This window comes from Tamandua tetradactyla, chromosome 6 (genome assembly GCF_023851605.1).
Source record: "Tamandua tetradactyla isolate mTamTet1 chromosome 6, mTamTet1.pri, whole genome shotgun sequence".
In the NCBI taxonomy this organism is placed as follows: domain Eukaryota; kingdom Metazoa; phylum Chordata; class Mammalia; order Pilosa; family Myrmecophagidae; genus Tamandua; species Tamandua tetradactyla.
The window spans coordinates 76079788-76088799 of NC_135332.1; the positions used below are offsets into that span (position 1 = coordinate 76079788).

The 9012-nt window shown below is 36.6% G+C and overlaps 1 pseudogene; it reads left to right on the forward strand.

Moving 5' to 3' along the window:
• The first annotated feature begins 427 nt into the window (after positions 1-427).
• Positions 428-2297, forward strand: LOC143686712 (uncharacterized; annotated as a pseudogene).
• The last annotated feature ends 6715 nt before the right edge of the window (positions 2298-9012 follow it).

Consider the following 9012-nt stretch of genomic DNA (forward strand, 5'->3'; position numbering starts at 1 on the left):
TGTATGAGGTCTGGGCCTTGGTTTGGTGGGGAGTTATTCATCAACCTAGTGAAAAATGAGACCTTCAACACAAACCCAAGCAAATACAAAACCTGAGATGATTAAGGGAAATCAACTTCCAAAAAAATTCTATCAAGATAATTAAATGTCTCGAAGCCAACAGAAAATCACAAAGCATATGAAAATGCAGACAGATAGAGCCAACCCCAATGACCATATTAAAACACCAAAGGGAATATAGAATCTAGAACAACTACTCAAAGATGTTCAAACAACTCTCCTAAATAAATGTAATGGATTGGCTAATGACATAAAGGATATCAAGGAGACACTAGAAGAACATAAAGTAGAATTTGAAAGAATAAGTAGAAAAATATCAGATAACAGCGATGAAAGATACTGTAGACAAAATTAAAATATACTCAAGATGGCTGCTCCTCCTGTCCCAGCTGTGGGTCAGGTGTCTACCTATGGAGTGAGAATCTCTGGGCTGAGGTCAGCCCATGGGTCAGCTCTGGGACAAGTTCTGACCTCCTGGGAACCACCATAGACACAGAGGTGAGATGCGTCTTCCCAAGACTCTTCCTGTGTCCAAGGGAAGAACACAGAAAAAGGACAAGGTTACTGAACAGGGGGATGCAAGGTCTCAGGTGTCTCCCACCTTCAAGGATGTGGCTGTGCTTTTTACTTGAGATGAGTGGAGAAAGCTGGATCTTTCTCAGAGAAACTTGTACCAGAATATGATGCTGGAGAACTATAGGAACCTGATCTCAGTGAGATTTCCATTTTCCAAATGAAAAGTAATTTTCCTGTTGCAGCAATGAGATGATCTATGGAAGGTTGAAAAAGAAAGTCCTGGAGCCTCCTCTCTAGGCTAGATGAGCAGTCATAAAACCACAAATTCAACTCAAACACAAGACTCATTAGTTCAGGGACTGGTAAAGACAAGATCCAAAAGGATGGGGCCCTGAGACTTTAAAGCAGTAAATCCCTGCATATATGAAAATGTATTAGAACAACTGGATGAAAAAGAAAATATCTCATTATAGAAAGAAGACACAGTAATATGAATTTGGCCAAAACTTAAACCTAAAGCCAGTCCCTGATAGGGAACAGTAGTTCCTAAGGGAAAAAAGAGCACTGTCAAAATGGGAAATACAAGGGAATAGCTTAAAACAGAATTCAAATTTACTTAACCAACCAAAAGTCAACACAACAGAGAAACACTATAAGTGTGGTATGCATGAGAAAACCTTCATTAACAAATCATCCCTTTGTAAACATGAGAAAAACCATAGTGGAGAGAAATTATTTAAATGTAAAGAATGTTTGAATGCATTCAACCAAAGTTCAGCTCTGATTCAACATCAAATAACTCATACTGGAGAGAAACCCTATGTATGTAAACAATGTGACAAATCCTTCAGTTGAAAGTCAGGACTTTTTACACATCAAAAAAAAATCCAGGCTGGTGAAAATCCCTATAAATATAATCCTGGTAGAAGGTTCTCTAGTTGCAGCACTTCCCTTCCTGGCTGTCAGAGAATTCATTCCAGAAAGAAGTCCTATTTATGTAATGAATGTGACAACACCTTTAAGTTTAATTCATCCCTTCATTATCATCAGAAAATTCACACTGGAGAGAAACCACTTAAATATATTGAATGTGGGAGAGCCTTCAGTCAGAGTGCATCTCTTATTCAACATGAAAGAATTCACTCTGAGGAAAAGTCTTATAGATGTAATGGATGTGGAAAATACTTCACTTCTATTTCATGACTTAATAAGCACCGAATAATGCATATTGGTGAGAAATTTTACAGTTGTAATGAATGTGGCAAAGTGTAAAGTCCCAAGTCAACACTTATTATCATGAAAAAGTTTATACCAGAGAGAAACCATGTGAATGTAAAGTATGTGGAAAAGCCTTTACACAAAGTTCAGCTCTCTTTCAACATCAGAGAATACGTACTGGAGAAAGACCCTATAAATGTAATGAGTGTTGGAAAACATTCAGATGTAACTCATCCCTTAGTAATCATCAGAGAATTCATACTGGAGAGAAACCATATCGATGTGCGAAAGTGGGATGTCTTTTGGCCAAAGTTCAGCTCTTATTCAAAACCACAGAATTCATGCAGGAGAGAAACCCTTTAAATATAATACAGGTTGCGAAAAGTTTTAGACAAAGTTCATCACATATTGCACATCAGAGAATTCATACCAGAGAGAAACCCTATGAATGTAGTATGTGTGGGAAACTTTTCAACCACAGGTCATCCCTTGCTAATCATTAGAAAATTCATATTGAAGAAAATACTTAGAAAGTAGATTTTCATGGATAAAAGCCTTAAACCAAAGATTATCAGAATACATAGTTGTAGGATGATATAATAAAGGTAATGGATATGTGAAAAGTTTATATAGGAATTAGTTCTCATCAGATAATAAATTTCAAGGATAAACCATGACTAAGAAATAGATATAAGGAAAGCATTCATGTCTTTCATTTTATCAGACACTTAAAATAACCCGAGATGAAGAATTTGCAACAGGAAACAATGACTTTGGGTGTTTGTAAAATTAAATTTTTTTTCTCTTCCTTTCTACTGCATTATACATTAGATGTCATATGTGATTGTCAGAAACACCTGGGTAGATGGGAAGGTTTACATTGGATTTCTCACTAGAAAAATATCAAACCATATAAACTGGCAATATATCTTTATAACATTTAAATAGAATACAAAGCATTGTTTTTAAAAAACTACATACCTAGAGAAAAAGAATAACAGATTAAAAAGAAAAATATATACTAGAGACACATAAAAGCAGATTTGAAGAGGCAGAGGAAAGTATTCATGAACAAGAGGACAGGACAGTTGAATTCAAAAGTGTAAAAGAACAAATGGCCAAAAAAGATGGAAAATTTTGAAATGGATGTCAGGGAAATGATGGAAATCTGAAGCACAGATATATGAGAATCATTAGTGTCCCAGAAGAAGAAGAGGAGAGTAAAAGGCTAGGAAAATTATTTAGAATGACCATAGCCCAAATACCCCTAAAGAGAGAGATGGAAAGATCAAAAATGATAGTGGAGTTATACAGAGAAGATAGGATTGAACAAATGAATGTGAATACTGAATCATTAAATCACTATGCTATATCTTTGAGTCATCACTATTTTAGAGCAGCTAGATGTAAAAACCTAAAATTGTGGAAAAGTAACCACGTCAAAGTTTGAAATGTGTTCTGCCACTAATTGTGGGGCTGTGCTTTGAAATTTATAGCTTTCTTGTATATACATTATTTTTCACTAAAAAGGAGAAAAAATAGTTGATCTGATGATAAAGAATATTTAAGTCCTTTGGTCTACTAATTCTGGAGCAGGTAGGAGTAAAAATATGAGAGGATCCTATGGTAGCCCATGACAAACTCTAGGATCTGTCCTGTAACTACTTGTTGAAGAGTGTTTTAGAAACTATTGCTTTTTTATTTCTTTGCTTTGTGTTTATGCTATACTGTTCAATAAATAAGTTTTTAAAAAAAGGCTAGGAAAATTGGTTTAGGAGATAAAGGGGGGGAACTTCCCAACCCTTATAAAAGACATATATATATATATATGCAAATCAAAGAAGGCCAATGAACCCCAAACAGAATAAATCCAAAAAGGCCTACTTGAAGGTACACACTAATCATTCTGTCAAATGTTGAAGAGAAGCTGAAAGTCTTGAAGGCTGCAAGAAAAGAATGACTCACCATCTGTAGGGATTTGTAGATCTGTAGGGAGGTGTAGAACTGAAGAGTGCCAGTAAGGGTAACCTCAAGGATAAAATGGAAACAGGAAAAAAATATATAGATATGACAAATAAAACTAAAAAATAAGATGGTAGATTCAAGAAACACCTTTACGGTAGTAACTTTTAATGGTAAAGGGCTAAACCCACCAATTAAAGATACAGATTGGCAGAATGGGCTGAGAAATATGACTCATCTATATGCTGCTTACAGGAGACTCATCTTAGCCCCAAGGATACAAATAGATTGAAAGTAAAAGGGTGAAAAAAGATGTTCCATGCAAGCTGTAATCAAAAGAATGCAAGACTAACTATGTAAATATTGGAGAAGTAGACTTTAAATATAAAGATGTCTTAAGAGACAAGGAAGGATACTCATATTAATAAAAAGGACAATTCTCCAAGAAGCAACAATCATAAATATTTATGATCCAAATCAATGAGTTCCAAAGTACATGAAACAAACATTGGCAAAACTGAAGGGAGCAATAGATGTTCACACAATAATGATGGAAGAATTCAATACACCACTCTCTGCTATAGACAGGACAACCAGAGATAGGATCAACAAGGAAATAGAGAACTATGCAATAAATGAATTAGGCCTAACATAGATATATAGGTTGTTACACCCCAAAACACAAGGATATACATTCTTCTCTAGTTCTCATGGAATGTTCTCCATGATAGATCACATGCTGGGGCACTAAGCAGGTCCTTATAAATTAAATAACATTGAAATTTATTCAAAGCATTTTCTCTGATCAGAACAGGGTGAAGCTAGAAATATAACCATCAAAGAACCAGAACTTTCACAAATATGTAGAGATTAAACAACACACTCTTAATTAGTTGGCCAAAAAAGAAATTGCTAGAGACATTGGTAAATATCAGGAGATGAATGACTATGAGAATACAACATATCAGAACTTATGGGATTCAGCAAAGGCAGTGCTGACAGGGAAATTTATTGCCTTAAATGCATATATTTTAAAAAGAGGAAAAAGCAAAAATCGAGGGCTTACCTGCTCACCTGGAGAAATTAGAGGAGAAAAAATCAACATAATCTCAAAGCAAATAGAACAAGAGAAATAAATTTAAAGCAGAAATAATTGAGTTGGAGGACAAAAACAATGGAAAGAATCAATAAAACAAAAAGTTGGTTCTTTGAGAAAATCAATAATATTGATGGAACCCCAGTTATGATGACAAAGAAAAATGAGAGAGGATGGAAATAAACAAAAACAGAAATGAAAAGGCAGTCATTACCACGGATCCTGAAGAAATGAAAAAAAAACTCATAATGAACAACTCTATGCCAACAAGTTTGATAACTTGGAAGAAATGGGCAAACTCCTAGAAATACACAATCTACATTAACTGAAGAAGAAATAGAAGCTTTCAACAAGCTAATCACAAGTAAAGAGATTCAATTAATTATCCAAAATCTTCCTACAAAGAAAAGCCAAATAGCTTTACTGGGGAATTTTATCAAACATTCGAAAAGAACTAAGACCAGTCCTGCTGAAGCTTTTCCAAAAAATTGAGGAATAAGGGACACAGACTAACTCACTTAATGAAGCTAATATCACTGTGATATCAAAACCAGGTAAACGTACTACTAGAAAGGAAAACTAAAGGCCAATCTCCCAAAGAACATAGATGCAAAAACTTACCATACTGAAGGTGAACATGATTGAAAGGAGCAGTTTAGAGCTGTGTATCCCATCAATTAACACTACAAGTATAAATAAGGTCTTGCATGAACTATTTCAAAAGTACAAATCTTGTACAAAGAGTAAATAATAGATGGGTATAGGGGGAATACTAATATTGCATGCTGTGATCTGTATTTAACAGGAAGACATCAACAGTACCACAGCAATTCCAGGGCTACACAATTGGATATTCTATTCAGTGAGGGTGTGTTCATCAGTTATCTTTCTTTCTGGATCAATGATGATGATGATTGTACAACTAAGTGAGGGGATTACATGACATGATTGTTGACTGTGGACGTTATACATGGTGCCCAGTGGAAGGAGGGGGCTGAAGGATACATAACCTAAGAAGTAGATGCAAATGGTAGAGCTGTAAATATTATTACTAGATTTTGAAATGCTGTGCTATGTATATATAACCTAGTAGCTCCCTAGAACTTTGGGTATCTGTGTGACACCTAAGACTCAGAGTTAGAGTTCTGCAGCTCTGAAAATAAGCACTGTTCATGCCACAACTGTTAAAGAAACCAAAAAAGAGATCAGATTTCAATTAGAGATAAGAATGAAGCTAATCAGGTTGGGATGAAGGAAAATCAGAATACGGGGGAAAGAATGACATTGTCAGTATTTCAGAATGCACTTACTGTATGAGACCAAAGGAAAAGAGGTTTATATTTCCAAAATCTAAAATTTCTGTAGCATATGCATAAGCATAACTTAACCTGTCTGGATAGTTCATTTAAACAATCTAGACACATGGAGCCCATAATAAGAATGAGAGCTTATAATTCTGTATAGCTTAATATTATACAACCCAGATACATCCCAGAGTATGTTGAGCAGATAATTAAAAACTATTGACAAATTACCTTCAGGGGCAGGAGAAAATACATGGAAATATTAAGCTTTATCACAGGGGAAATCCCTGACACTGTCTCAAATATTAAGGACTCACAAGCCAATAGGCCAGGACTTTGCTCTTGTGAAACTTATTTCTGTGGTGGAGAAGCTAAATCCAGGAAACTTCTCTTGTTCTCACATCTCTCGCTAAGCCAAACTCTTCATGTAAAATCATTACCCTCACCTCTACATAGGACATGACATCCAGGAGTGAAAGTTTCCCTGGCAATGTGGGGCATGTCTCCCAGGGATGAGCCCTGCCTTGGCACTGTGGGGTCAACAATGCCTTCCTAACCAAAATAAGGAAATGAAATGTAAGATCTCAGTGGCTAAGGGATTTCAAATAGAGTCACAAAGCCATTCTGGAGGCTACTAGCCTCAATTTGACATTGCTAAGAGCTCTTACACTAGCTTCAGCTTGACATTGCTAATTACCTGAGTTTGCCAAACCCCAACCAAAACCATTCCTACCAACCCTGGAGAACATCTAGGGTTTTATCTGAGATTCTCCAAAGGTTTCATGCCCTAAGATTACTTTCCAGAAATTTGTCACCTCCATATGGGTGCCTAGGCCAGATAAGCCCTGAAAACCAGAGGGGCCATTCTCTCCAAGAACATCAACTGGTTTTATTCCTCTATCCCATATTACTGACATCCCTTTCCAACATGGAAAAGTTAGAATGGGCAGAGCCCAAATACCCCTAAAGATCGGGAGAAGGATCAAAGGAGAAGGTGGAGTTATAACAGAAAAGATAGAATTTAAAATGAGTATGACTGCTGAATCATTATGCTGATATTTCTTTCAGTCTCCAGTGTCTTGGAGTAGCTAAAAGGAAAAACCTGACATTGTGAACCCACACAAATCACAATTGTGAATTGTGAACCAAACTCTGAAATCTGCTCTATAATTACTTGTTATAATGTATTTTGAAATTTATTGCTTTTTTTGTATACATATAATATTTCACAATTTAAAAATATTTTTAAAAAACGTAATCCTACTGTATTAGCTACGGTTCTCTAGAGAAACAGAATCAGCAGGAGATATCCATTAACAAAAAATTTACCTAGGTGCCTCACATAACCATGAGAATGTAGAGTCCAAAATCTGTAGGGCAGGCCACAAGTTGGTAAGTCCAATGAAATTCCTCAATGAACTCTCAGGAGAGGCTGACTGGGTAGCCACGGGAATGGAAGAGTCCAAAATCCACAGGGTAGGCTGTGAAGCTGGTGACTCCAATGAAGGGTCTGGACAAACTCAACTTGCCTGCTGAAGAAGAAAGAGAGAATGTCTCTTCTGAATCCTCCTTAAAAGGAGTTTTGGTTTGCTTTGCTATGTTTTCCTTAGTTTGAGGGTGGATAAGTGTGGAAAGTTGGTAGAAACTAGAGAAACAGCTAAGTTCATCATAGCCTTTAGTTCATAGCAGACAATTCTCATGGGTCCATTATTATATTATATCATATCATATTATATTACATTATATTATACAAATAATCTCATATAATCGTTGAAGTATGACATTTGACTCTGTCTTCTCTTGTTGTAAGACACTGACTGATAGAAGCACTTAATATTGCAGCAGAAATTTGGGTATTTATGTGACACCTGAGGCTCAGAGTTAGAGCTTTGGAGTTATGGAAGTCAGCACTACCTCACACAGGGGCTGCTTAAAAAGTTGGGAAAGTGATCAGACTTCAAGTAGAGATATGAACGAAGCTGATATGGACAGAACAGAATACAAGGGAAAGGATGATGTCATCCATATTTTATAACTTCAACCTCTGTGTGAAACCAAAGAGAGAGAGATGTTTATTTGGTGCAAAATTTATATTTTGGGTAGTGCATTTCCTACTTTTACTTGCATGGTCAGTTTAGTTGAACACCATAAGTACATAGAATCTTCAATAGGGCTTCAGATTTTGTTGGTTTGTCCAGGTCAGTGTGATGCCCTGATATACTCCAGAGTAATTTGTGCAATGAATAAAGAAGAATTTGCAAAGTCCCCTTGGGGGACTGGGGAGAAAGGAGGAAATATTCAACTTCCTCACTTGGAGAATATCTGATATTCTGGCAAGCATGTGAGGACAATGAAATCAATGGGCCAAGCACTCAGTCTTGGAGTTTGCCCCTGTGAAATTTAATCCTGCAGAGAATAGGCTAAGACTTCTTAAAATTAGGCCCAACAGACAGGCCCAGAGATTCCCTTTTACTGGTCAGATGTGGCCTCTCCTCTCTAAGCCAACTCAGCAGGTGGAGTCTCTGCCCTCCCCCCATGTGGAACATGACTTCCAGTGGTGCGAATCTCCCTGGAAACATGGGGCAGAACTCCTGGGATGAGCCAGGATTCAACATCAGGTGATTGAGGGAGCCTGCTGGACCAAAAAGGGAAGAGAGAATCAACAAAAGATTCAGCGACTGAGAGATTTCGAGCAGAGGTCAGATGTTATCATGGAGATTATTCATATCATTATACGGATATCCTTTTTTCGTTTACAGTATAGTGGAGTGGCTGGACAGAACTACCTGGAACTGTTGAGCTGTTTTCTAGTTGCCTTGATTCTTGAAAACGATTGTATAAAGATATAACTTTTAC